A 14,218-nucleotide genomic window follows, 5' to 3' on the forward strand; every position below is an offset into this window, starting at 1 on the left:
CAAGGTCGATTTAAAGTGCACCGTTCACTCTGTTCCCGGCACTCACCCTCCTTTCAATATCTTTCTCAGTCATTCCATCCCTAGTTAACATACTTTCCAGATACACAAATTCCTCTACTTGTTTTAGTATAACTCCATTCACAGTGCTTTCACATTTAGTCATACTTTCATTTCTTTCAAAAACCATCACATTCGATTTATCGACATTCATCAGCAAATCGCTTCTCTTGCATACATCGTAGACCTTTGTTACCAAGAATTGCAGTTCCTCTTTGTTGTTAGCAAGGAGTACAGCATCGTCAGCATACAAAAGACAATTGACTTTTAAATCACCCATTTTTGCTCCCATTCTTAAGCCTTTAAGTTCTTCATGCAGTTATCGATATACACGTTGAACAGCCATGGTGACATAACACATCCCTGCTTTACTCCTTTATGAATGTCAAACCACGATGTGTATGATCCATTTACCTTGACACATGCTGTGCTGTCTTTATACAGAGAAGCAATAGCACGTGTTAGATTTCCGCTTACTCCGTACTCCGATAACACCTTCCATAATTTTTCTCTGTCAACTCTATCAAACGCTTTTTGCAGATCGACAAATGCGCAAAAAAGGCGCATTTCAAATTGTTAAAAAGTATTTTCGCTATTCGCCGTTTGTTCTTCATCTCTGTTGTTATATTAACATATAACAACAGAGATAAAGAACATTTTAGAGAAGATAATATATAAGTCTAGACTTCTACAGGGACTTATGACCTGTCATTGGCTGGTTTAAGTGGCCACTTAAATGTCCGTTAATATTACACTGCATAACGTTCACCATTCTGACCATATTTGAATATCTAAATTCCTTAAATTCTTTCATCTTCTGTTGTAATATCTTAATATTAACAGCTCTCCAGGGAGTTGAATCCAGCCCATATCTAAAAAAATTTGGTCAAACTCAAAATATTGTTAAAGAATTCATATTAATTAATTTTTACAGGTGAGTCAATTTAAGTAGTTTGTTTTTTTTCATGAATAATAAAATCCCATATTTACGTATTATTTAGGCGTGAATTCTCAATAATTAAAATTAAAATAATTCATGAGATTTTTTTTATTGATTAATAAAATTATAATTTTATTAGCTCTTTCGCAAAACTGCTACATGTCGCTTGGTAACTTTTTCCTTTCCAGCGTCGGCATCCATCTGGTACCTCCTGGCGGCTTTCTTAATCGAGAACTTCACCACCTCTGGTGGTATCCATCTAACCCGCTATTCCTCGATAAGTCAGTCTTCTTATTGTTATCTTTGATCCAATCACTGACAATGAAACTGGTGTTTCTTTGTTGAAACGGATAGCATTGATGTTCCTTATATGGAAATGACATTCGTATTAAACTACTCTCTCCTTACCTTTGAAGAGAATTGAGATAGAAATTACTTCTGTTTTTATTTCGACGAAGACCGCACTCCAAACACTGCACTAGTCAAAATTTAAACATTCGAAAGTTTTCCAAAATACATCGCCATAAATAATTTGATATAAGAAGATAGCAAATCGCAATACACATGCAAACAGTAATATGAGATAGGTATAAATGTTTGAAGAGTTAACAAACGTCATTTTTGTTTTTCCAAATCTAAAGGTGAGCACCAAAACTAAAAGTCATTCAAAAAATAAAAATTCTGCTCTACAAAATATTTTGTTTGCTTTGATGTTTCACATATTATTTTATTTGATTACGAGCCTTCAAAATGGAATGTCAAGAAGACGAAAGTAGACATTTTTGACAACTCCATCTTTTTGCGCTTAATCGAGGGAATATAGCTGCCAAAGCTGCTGGTGATATTTAAGCAGTGTAAGATAAAATTGCTATAGATTTGTCGTATTTTTTTTGTTGCGTCATCTTATTCTCTTCATTCGAAAAATAGGAAACAATTCATATTTACACTTAATACATATTATCTTAATTTATTTATATCTACAGAACGAAATAGTATTCTTATTGAGAAAAACGTACTTTAAAACATAACTAATTTTTTAAAAAGAGGTATTGTATTTACAAATGAAATAATACGAGTATATCGGTCGCGGTATTTTACACAGCCTTTTTTGCTGAGCATAATATAATTGGTATATCATTGAAGAGCTATATGCACTACTGAGTGCGGATATATAAATAACAATAATAATAAGATTTGTCAAAAGCATTTTATAAAAACCCATATGTACCTACAGTATAAATGAGCATCTCGACACCGCACTGGTAAGCTAATTTAGATGTTCAACGATTAAAATTATACAAATAAATAAGTTTTATGACGGCAAAACAAATAAATGAGCTTACCTTTTTACATACTGCGTTATCAATTTTAAAGTTTTCCTCTAAAAATATTTCAAATCTTTCTACATCATATTATGTATTATCGTTGTGTCATTACTTAATTAAATATTCTTTGTTATATTTTATTGATTCATGTTTTAGCAATACGTACTTGAATTTACTGTAATATTAACATTAAAACCAATGCTTCACGTTTTCTCTGCCAGGAATCAAATCTAGGACCTCGTGCATTGCCGGCCGAGAACCGGATTTGTCCACAGTACCTTTTTTTTAATAAATTTTACCTGAGAGTATCCATCTAGTCAAAAACTGTCGTCCTGGATTCTGGTTCTATTTTACACACATAACTATATCTTTATCCGCCTTGACATAGAAAAAACTCTTTACGTAATAAAATATTATACTATTTTTACGCCGGCTATCGTTAAACGGTAATATAAATTCAAAAACTAGAATATTTGTTTTCTTAATCTATCCATATAAGCTCAAATGGGATAAGAGAAATTATTCGCATTACCTTAAAGGGGCATATATCGACAAGTGTGCATGTATTATAATGCGGCTCGAAGTTTCTTTCAATATGAAAAGAAAATAAGAGATTGGAGATTTCGAATTTGACAATAGGTAATAAAATGTATTTCATCGCTTCTGGAACACTTTCGTGCTGTAATGAAATCTGTGAAAAGTTCACGAGATGAATTTAATGGTTTGTGGAAGAGATGAAATAATAAATATTTTATGGACATCTTAGCGATAGTGAGAAATATTTGAGACGATAATAAAATCTAAAAGAATCACCTTACAATGCCGTTCACGGGTTCGATTGCCTACATAAAATGAAATCACTATAAATCATATCCAAGGCAAATATTAGGTTTTGTTTTACGAAACAATTAACATTTAAAAAATACAGTAGAACACCATTTATCGGATTTCTAAATGACCAGATCTTTACCAGGAAATAAAAAATAAAGGAGAAGTTTTTAATTTAAATAAATAAAAAATAAAATATTTTGTCTTTATCATCATCCTCATTCCCTTTCCGCACATAAAGCTACGTAGGGCACTGCATCGGTACACCAATCACAGCGTATTTTGATCATTTTTGTAACATGAAAGTAAGATAATCAGTCTTTCGCTTCAGGTGCCAGTCCAGGGACTATGAAATATTCTAGTGTAAAAACACCCTTTCAAATAATATTTCATATCAACCATGTCGGAAATCGAACCCGAGACCTCTTGCATGGTAGACAAATACACTGACCATTACACCACGAGGCCGATGAAACTGTTTTTTGTACATAATTTTAATTGTACATTTGGCTGGCTCATTACCAAATGGAAATTTCTTCCAACAAACCAATAAAATAAAAGTTCTATTTTTATAATTTAAATTAAAACATATTTATAAGAAAATAAAGATAAAAAAAAGCTGAAGATATATAAAAAAAGAAATAAATGCATTCGCATATAAATTACCTTAAATCAATTCTTTTACTCAATGGGAAAAAAGAGGAAAGAGGAAAGGAAGAGAGATTAAGGAAGAGAAAGGAGATGTTTTTTCAGACGAAATTCAAACAGAGATACTGTAGTAACATATTTGATGGTGAATGGGAGATGATTCCACAGTCGAGCGGCATGGACACTATATGAGTTAGAGAAGAAAGAGGAATTGTGGATGGGTATTAAGAAAGCGCCTTGAGAATTAGAACGAAGAGATAAATCATGAACTGATAAGCGTTGCAATTTTTCACGCAGGTATATAGGAGCGTTAGGACTATGAAGTACATTGAACAGAAGAGAGAGTACATTGAACAGAACACAATATTAATTTGAAAAATAAACAACACGATAATTTAAAAAAATATAATATACAGACACCAAATAAAGCATGATGCAATGCAAAATCAAAAGTAAATCTTCGCGTATTAAAAAAATAGAAAAAAATGGTCATAATGTAACATTATTAGTTAGGTGTAAAAAATGCATATAAAACTGTAGGTATATAAATTAAATAAGCAAAATATGTAACAATAAAGTAAAATAAGTCAGTTTTTAGTGTAATTTCGTTATATTATTTCAACAACAGTAAAATCTGGCACTCATTAATACGGATAGTTAAAGTTTTACTGTATTAAATATTTTCTGTTTTATATTTATTTATTTATTTAAACCTTCAAGTACAAAGAATAAGTACTTTGGTGGACTTATTTCTAAAATCAATATCTTCCAGCCAACCAGAAAACAGACTAGTCAAAAGAAGAGATTGGTCAAAATTTTGTCCTAAAAAACCATAAATATATACCAAAAGATACATACATATGTTAAAATAAAATACAAAAAAAAAAAAAATAATTTAAAATGACATCTGTTTTTTAATTGGGAGATAAGGCTTGCACATATAAACATGAATATATATTTTTTAAAGTACATTATGTTATACGTATTAAATTATGAGGACATGTAAGATTAGATAATAAGTTTAAAAGGAGAGAGAAAGAGGAACCAAGAAAAGAAAAAGGGATAAAAAAAATATATTTGAGAAAAAAAATCAGTAAAAACTCAAGTTTGAATTTTAGATTTGGTGTACCTCACGAACGGGCCATGTTTATAAGAGATTTTTTATTTAAATAAATATTGTGTAACTAATAAAAAAATTATCTAAAATGTTAACAAAAAAATGTAAAAAATACAATTAAAATAATAAATTTGTTTTATAAGATCACGGCTAGAGTATGCATCCCCAGTTTTTTTGCCTTATTTATCAAAGAAACTCATGTGGTCTGTCTTGCACGAGTACAATGAACGCTGTATTTTGAGTATTTAGTCATGCCCTATGCATTTTATGATTAATTAATCCTATATACTTTAAGAGTATTTATTTCTTTGCATTCAAATGTAGTAGACATGCTATGGATTTTGCAATTTATCTCTGCCTCATTTGAAATGGTAAAATAACGTTTTTTTAACAAGTGTGAAATTTATTTGTTAGTTAAATCAATTAATCAGTTGAATCAATTTATCATATGGATAAATTTATCATTTTAATTCATTATTCAAACCAGAACCGTAAATAGAAAACTAGAATTCAATCTTCGATGCCTTTTGTAGCTACAAAACGTAATAACATGTAGTCATTTTGTAAAGAGCCTCTTTGTGATATAACAATAGCTTGCCCACCACATACCGCACACCACACCTGAGGACTTAAGTTTCCTTGGCAGTGCCTACATTCAAGGAAAATTTGCTTGTGGCCGAACGAAGAAAACTACTCGAAGGAGCTCTCTGTAATCTGGTAGCCTTGGTATCCTTACGCTGAAAGTTCATCTAGAAGTACATAATATGTACTTCAATAGATTGTGGATAAAAGGTGTTTGATTTCTTTACTGCCTGGGATTTAATTGATTGGACATAATTATTCGCCAATACGATTGCAAAACTTTTAGTGTAACAATAATACAACTCAATTGATAATTCAGACTTACATATTTAAAATTTAACCCAGACGTCTAGTTATAGATTTATTTATTTTATTTATTTATTTATTTATTTATGTATTTCACAGTTTTAAAATGTACAGAGTTTATTTGTTTCTGGTCCCGACTAGCTAGGAAATTCCTTTGTTTAGGGAGGACCTTTTTTTTTCATGTGTTTTTTTTTTTATTAAATGATGCTTAATAAATTCAAAGAATAATTATAACATTAGAAAAAATCAATATAAATATAAATTAGAAAACATGCAAGTAATAATAATAAAAATTGAATCATAAAAATAAATTCGAAAATATGCCATTAATAGTAAATAAATGAGACATAATTATTAAAAATTAGAAAACATACCGATAATAATAAAAATTGAACCACAAATACACATTATAAAATATAACATTAGTAATAAAGAAATTAAACAAAAATATAAATTGGAAAACATACCGATAATCATAAAAATTGAAGCATAAATACAAATTTAAAAATATATCGTTAGTAATTAAAAATTGAAGAACAAAAATAAATTACAGAATAAACCATTTATAATTTTAAAAAATTAAGATACGTGTTAAATACTAGTATTAAAAAGAAAGAAAATAATTTTATTTAATCGGGTTGTGGTCCTGTGGCTAGTGTCTCGGACTCACGGACCAAAGGTCTGTGGTTCGAATCCCACTTTACCCCAACCTGATTCCCATTTTCTAATAGTGAGTTATTTACAACTCGTTGAAAATGGCCCTCAAAATTAAATATTTGGGTAAATCATAAGAACGCAAATATTTCTTTTTTAAAAAAAAAAACATATGTAAATGAATAAACATAAAAAGTAAAAATGAAATATACACAGCGTATATAAAAATGAAATATACATATATAGATAGCGTATTTCCAATTAAATCGTGTTTTTAATAAACGTATTAAATACACCTAGATACTTTTAAATGATTGTGATGCCATTTTATTATAATGTTCCAGAAAACACATCATGGTTTACATACAATATTTTCCGCATAACTTGAAAGCTCTTATTGAAATACTAAATGACATAATGACCCACGCATATTCTTCGAGTGAAAAATATAACTGTCTTCACTCGTTTGCGTCCTACTGTCATACTGCATACGATAACGTGTCCCTCCAAAATTTCACAATAATAGTATGCATAGCTGAAATATGCAATTAACTTAAATCATACGGGATTTTTCGATTGTGAGGCGACGAATAAAATATCCGTTAAGCACTATCATTTATTAATTAGGATTCTGGTCACGTACCATAAACTGATTTAACCCTCTATAGGCTAATCTAAAAAAATAGTCGATTATCCTCTACATGAACTCACATGTATTAATTCAAGGGTACAATATAACGTGAACATACAAAAATCATAATATATTCCTTAGGAATACGAAAATTATTCATTTGTAATTCTGTTTTTTTTATAAATTAGTAAATAAGCAAAAACTCGTCATTTTAGAATTTTTTAATTGGGTTCGCAGTTCGCAGTTCGCAGTTCGCAGTTAATACTCATTAAATTTCTTAGATTTTCACTGCCGCTCGAAGGTACATTTTTCTGAAAAATCTTAACCAAGATAAAGAAAATCGTTTTACGAACGAATTTTGTCAAAATATCAGCAATTAAACAAAAAAAAACCTTAATTATTTAAAAATAATACCTCTCTCAGATTATTCTTGTTTATATTCGATTAAATTTGTCGATATTTTTCTTGATTTTGTTTTAAATGAGTAAATGAAAAAAATATAAATAAAATGTACATATTCAGTAATGGGCATAATTTGACCAATTTTAACTGCCCAAAATGTTTTTCGGTGTTATTATGCCGTGCGTCGTTTAAATGTGTCCCTTTAAATAACTAGAATTGCATGATTTCTTTTTTCAAAAATATTTTTTATTGATATCGTTTTTCATTAAATTTATATATTTTTTTATTAATTTGTCGTATAAAGGGTTTAACACTTCATAAGACCGTGTTGTGTTATTATTCATTGTACGCTTCTATAAGGGTCTGTATGTCTGTATACCACCGTTAATGTTCTCCAAGATGGACAGAACAAGCATGTTCTGCGGAAGAACAACTTTCTCACATAATTCATGATATTATCTCGTTGTTTTTTGCCCGAAAGCTTTTCTGGAATCTTAATGCATTCACGCGAATATTCATCTTTTATCTGCTACGGAGACTTCAACACGTAACATGTTTTTTAATCACTAGTCGTGCTGCAAAAGGAACGATCGACGAAATGTACGCGGGCATAAATTAAATAATCTTTTTTGCCTTACGTACCAATGAAATTTCGTTATTTGCAGGAATTTTTATTAAGCGATTTATAGAGTATGCGACTTGTTCAAGAAAATAATGCTTTAATTAAACTTTTGAAACAAGCAGTAAAAGGAAACTAAAAAATTATTAAGTCGCCAAATGAAATAATAAAATAAAATTGGACGTTCAAACAAGCAAAATGATAATTGTGTATGTAAAATTATTGCTTAGGTACAATAAAAATCAAAAGATCTTTTGTAAATTTAGAGTGATAATGCAGTGTGGATTTTTACGATAATATGTTTTGGATCTAAGACTTTTTCTCCTTTTGAAACTGACAAATAAAAGCATCCAATGCACCAAAACCACATAACATCTCAAAATACCACAGAAATGTACATTTTTATAGGTATCTTCCAAAAACAAGAATGAAAACATGAGTTAAATGCAAAACAAAATTTTGAGTTTGAGTTTTTTTCCGTAACTATACTGGAATAAAACGAATCATTGTTTTAAACAATACGAAGTACAAAGCGGTCACAAGTAGTATTTTTGACATTCTTACTTATATGCATTTATTAAAAGTCATTTTTCCTCAATTCAACTAATTTGTAAGTGGGTTGCATTACAACCTTTAATAAATGGTCAAACCCATAAATATTAAGATTTGGTTACATTTACAATGACACCTAACATTTTTAATGACTCGTATCATTAAAAAATAAATAAAAAGCGACATAAAAATATACGCCGCTTTTGATTTTTAAATGTTTTTATTGATTGCCTGTATATTTCACTTTTCTTCTAAAAATGGTCTCGTGTTGTTTCATAATTTCTCGATGGTTTTATTTTATGCTAGACTTTGTATGCAAGTAAACGTTTTATTGGTTATTGATTTTTTTACGATTTTGTATTACTATACACAAGATCTCCCTATGATTTGTGCCTTAAGTTTTAATTAAGCCATTATATTCACAACTTTCCATCTCACGTTTTTTTTACTCTGACACCTTTTGATATTTTATGATAGCCTTTGATAAATGAAACTTATAAAACGCCTAATTAATGTGTTATTATGGCAACAAAATATAAAAAACATTGTCCTAAAAATTATTTGGCTTTATATAATGAGATTCTCGATGGATCAACATTCATAAAGTATTTTATCATTCGAGTTATAACTGATGTTACTTTTATTTAAAAGTAACATCAGTTATAATTTGGTAAAAAGTTAATGTTTATAAGTAGTTTAAATAAACTACTTATAAACATTAACTTTTTAAATAAACTACTTGTAAACATTAACTTTTTACCAAATGAAACCCATATTTTAGATTTGTCAAACTAAAGAATTCACGAACTCTTTAATTAATAAAACCATTTTTAATATGAAAAAATACGTATCCGTATTATCTATTGAATTTATTTATATAGATTAGCAATAAATAATACTATGTTGTTTTATATTGTATACCTTTTATTAACTTAAAGCTGTATTCTTAATTATTATTTTTCTACAATCTTTTAATTTTAATATTCTTTTTATATAACCGATGGGTTAAAATGAACTTCTGTTCTCTCTACTGGAATGTATGTGTGTATGTACTATATGTAAGATTAGTTTAATACATTTTTATTTTCATTTTCAATTTTTTGCTACTTTTGTGTAAAATATGTCTGTTCTTTATATATAAATATATGTCAAACATGTAAAAGCCTACAAGGCGTTTAAATAAATAAATATTTACTGTTTACGACTAACACAGTTTGAGTATGTTTTTGGTGAGGTAGTGCATTTTCAAACTGTCAATTTTTGACAGTTAAAATCCTATAATATTCACTTCAATTCAATTTTAATGGAGGATTTTTTTCTGATAAGGGTCTTTTTTCGCAACATACATGGAACCCATATTATCTTTGCATTGAGCCTGAACCCCTAACCTAACTACAAACTACTCTTTTTACAATTCTTTTGCTTCACCTTCACCATATATTCGTTTTGTAAAATACATGTAAAGGGAAAAAAAATACTCCTAAAATGCATTTTTCCAGTAAGTATATTCTTTCTACATTTTTATTAAAAATTAAAACGTATTATTTTTATTTTTACTTGTGATGGTTAGTTGAAAAATATTTCCCTCTGGAAATAAACCCGTTAATGTAGAAAAAATGTTTTTTTTTTAAGTGCACTACTATGTTTGTATTATTATGAAAAATAAATACTAAATAAAATAGTATATTAGTAAAACAGTACTCTAAAGACATAGAGTTGTTGGAGAAAGTCCAGAGAAGAGCAACTAAAATTGTAGTTTCTCTAAGAAATAAATCATATAATTCTTCTTCTACAAATCATATAAGGATCGTTTCAGAGAGTTCGGGTTAAGTTCGCTTGAAGAGCGGAGGTAGCGCGGTGACTCGATTGAAACGTTCAAAATCTTAACTGAGCAATATAATGTACCCCAGTTGAAATCAATGTTCACTATGAATGAACACTACCATCTCAGAGGTCATTCATTGAAACTAAACACTACCTCCTTCTCATGCAGCCCCAGGAAGAACTGCCTGACAGACCGAGTCGTGGAGAAATGGAATAGCCTTCCCGAGAAAGTGATTGGCGCTAGTTCAGTTGATGTATTAAAAAACTTGCTAGTGTATAATTAATAATAATAATAATTAGTACAAATATCGAGTTTATGTTTTTCACAAATATTTATTTATTTAATTTTATTACAAATGATTTATTTATTTATATTTATATAGTCAGTACATAAACACAGATTTTTACATATTATTATTATTACATATTAACAAATTACAACAGGGATGGAGAATACCTTTGAAAAGGGAATATGGAAGTCTAGGCATCTACAGGGCTTATGACCTGTCATTGGCTGGTTTAAGTGGCCACTTTACACACTGTGTAACATTCACCATTTTGCCTATCTTTAAACATCCATATTTCTTCCATTTGTTGATTTTAGTGAAGTTAAAGAGCTAAAACCTTTATTGTTGTGAAAAGATTCATCTGACTGAATAATTTCACATACTAGGCAACGACTGCAAACAATTTTACAATTTTTAAACTTCTTCTTGAACCAGCCAATGACAGGTCATAAGCCCTGTAGATGCCTAGACTTCCACATTCCCTTTTCTAAGGTATTCTCCATCCCTTTTGTAATTTGTTAATCTTAATGACTCCCGAGTCGGTGAAATCCAGTCCTTTGTCTACAAACATTTAGACAAACTTAAATATTGTAGTTATTACATATTATTATATTAAGGAAAAAATACAAATGGATAGATGAACATTGCAAGAATGCGCTGGTAATATCCCTATGGCAAAAGCATATATATATTTATGTAAGTTTGATTTACTTACGCAGGTGTTGAGAAGAGTGGTAAAGAACAAGTTACCCCAGTCTGCATGGTCAAGGTAGACTTAGTTTACAGTAACCTTACACCTTAGTTGAGTTTACCATAATTTTATGGCTATATCTACGATCATAAAGTATCATGAATAGGTACATCAAAATGCAACACACATTTTGTAGTCTTTTTTAACCATAAAAAGTTCATTCATTTCTTTTCATTAATTAATATTGGCAATTCCAGTTTTTAGCCAACGTCACCTTTTCTAAATATTATTTTCAAACTAAAATTAAGACTTTAATTTTCATCCGAAAATTCCTCATCTAAAAACAGTTTGTTATCTTTTTATTTAAATAATTACAAAGTTATTTTTCCCTTCGATTTTTATGTTTTGTTTATTTATTTTTTTATCATAGCTTGAGTTTTCTTTTTTCAAAAATGTTATTTTTCTCTCATTATTTTCAAACTCGTTTCTTTGACTTTCGTTTTTAATACTTCTTTTTATTAAATTATTCTTTGTAACAAACACTGCATGCCGTGACCAATTATAAAAGGTGACAGGTCTAGCAATATTTTATATCCTGTATGTATGCAGGTACTATACGTGAGCTTGGTGTTTTGCCATTTTTCTTTTAAAAAAATAAATATAATTGTTAACAATTTTGATAAATAGAAAACCAAATATTGTAATTCGTTATAAATAGAGATAAAGTATAAAATATAAACTGAACAAACCTTTTTTTAATCCCTGTTTAAAAATAACGAAGATGAACCAAACTTCACATTCAGAATGTACTGTTTAATGAACTTTTATAAAAATGTGAATTAATTGTATGTGTTAGTATAACAAGACACCAAAAGGGCTCATTGCCGCAATAACGCCAAAGCACGTAAAAAAATCACATTTAATTGTAGTAATATTAAAATAAGTCGAATCCGGAATCGTTGTATTTTTGTGATTCCACCACGTAACGCTTTTGTAAGTATGTAAATATTATTGGTTACTTTTATAAGTTAGTAAACCTACTAAGGTCGTAATTATCCTACCTAAATATCTAAGATTACTCTCATTAATCACATTTAAACTAAGCGGAAAGGCACCTAACCTCATTACAGCGAACTTTGAACGTTTACCCGTATCTGATTATAACGGAAACTACCAATCTTCTGTAGACTTCATGTGTTCTATGGGCTGTAAGAAGCAATGCATCGGATGTAACGAGCTTCCTACATCATTTCAAGGTTCAGATCACGCTTCTTGCCTGTCCGAGCGTTACAGTCTCCACACAAACCAACGTTCATTTTAGTCTTAAGGTTTTAATCTAAAATAATATTAATAATAAGTTAATTAGTATGCAAATGTTTGTCGGAAAGTAGGTACCGTTATCGATCCTTTAAGGATTTTGGATTGAATGACAAAATTTGCCATCTGAATTTTACAATAAATATTAGACTCCTATTTACCAGCGTGAAAAATTTCAACACTTATCAGTTCATGGTTTACCTCTTCGTTATAATTCTCAAGGCAGTCTCTTAATACTCATCCACAATTCCTCTGTCTTCTCTAACTCATATAGTGTCTATGCAGCTCGACTGTGGAATCATCTCCCATCCACCATCAGCGATGTTACTACAGTACCTCTGTTTAAATCACATCTGAAGAAACATCTCCTTTCTCTTCCTTAATCTCTCCTCCTGTCCTCTTTCCTCTTTTTTTTCCTTTTTCCCATTGAGTAATTGTTTTGATTTAAGGTAACTTATAAACGAATACGTTTATTTCTATTTTTTTATATCTTTGTATAGCTTTTTAATCTATATTTTCTATGGAATATGTTATGTAACCTGAATTATAAAAATAGAACTTATATTTTATTGGTCGGTTGGTTGGAAGCGATTGCCATTTGGCAATAAGCCCGCCAATGTACTAATAACATTATGTAAAAAAAGTTCAATAAAATAAAATAGACACACAAATATTTTAAAAAAGAGATGGAGGGTTAGTTAAACGACCAACTGTGAAACTGGTGTCACAGGTTCAATTCAATTGGTGGGGGGGCTGAAGAAGCCATTAACTCACTTATGGTTGAGAAAACACAGAAGAAGTTTCTTCGTTACCTCTACATGAGACAGTGTGAATACTACCCATTGCAGTACCCATCATTGTTCCTTTTAGGTATGCTTGGTATCACAAATTTGCGGGCCAGAAGGTACATTTCCTTGCTTATGATGGCTTTTAAACTTCCAAACGTATTACTTTACAATCCTCACTTTTTGAAGCACATAAAATTAGTCGTACCAAGCAACTATTTAAGAGCTAGGCAACACAGACCATTGTTTTTTCCGAAATGCAGGACCAATTTATGATGCCTGTGGGGTGAATAAACTGATCTGTTGAACAACCTACCAAGAGAGGTAGATCTTTTCCATACTGGGATTGCCAGTTTTAGACTCTTCCAATCTAAATTTGTATCATAATGTGTATTTGTGACTTATTAGTCTTTGTTTACTATTGTTTTATGGGCCTTAATAATCTATTGTGCTTCTTTTTTTAAAACGTGTTTTTGTTATTGCCTAATTATATCATTTATGCAATTGTAATTGGCTGTGATAAATAAAATAAATAAATTCCTACCAGTTGCACGAAAAAAAATCCATGAAGGATTTTTTCTCAGTTGGTATAGGTATTGTGGTGTATCTTTCATAACTTTCTTACAAATCCTTGTTCCGACCTACTGACAAGC

General features: G+C 29.8%; 1 protein-coding gene across 1 annotated transcript in view; it reads right to left on the bottom strand.

Annotated features, from left to right (window-relative positions):
• Positions 1-14,218, bottom strand: part of Sb (serine proteinase stubble) — a 244,892-nt gene that overhangs the window by 197,006 nt on the left and 33,668 nt on the right. The window lies entirely within an intron of this gene.

Source organism: Micrasema longulum, unplaced genomic scaffold, assembly GCF_059751315.1.
Source record: "Micrasema longulum isolate JH-2025_06_02 unplaced genomic scaffold, ASM5975131v1 h1tg000720l, whole genome shotgun sequence".
In the NCBI taxonomy this organism is placed as follows: Eukaryota; Metazoa; Arthropoda; class Insecta; order Trichoptera; family Brachycentridae; genus Micrasema; species Micrasema longulum.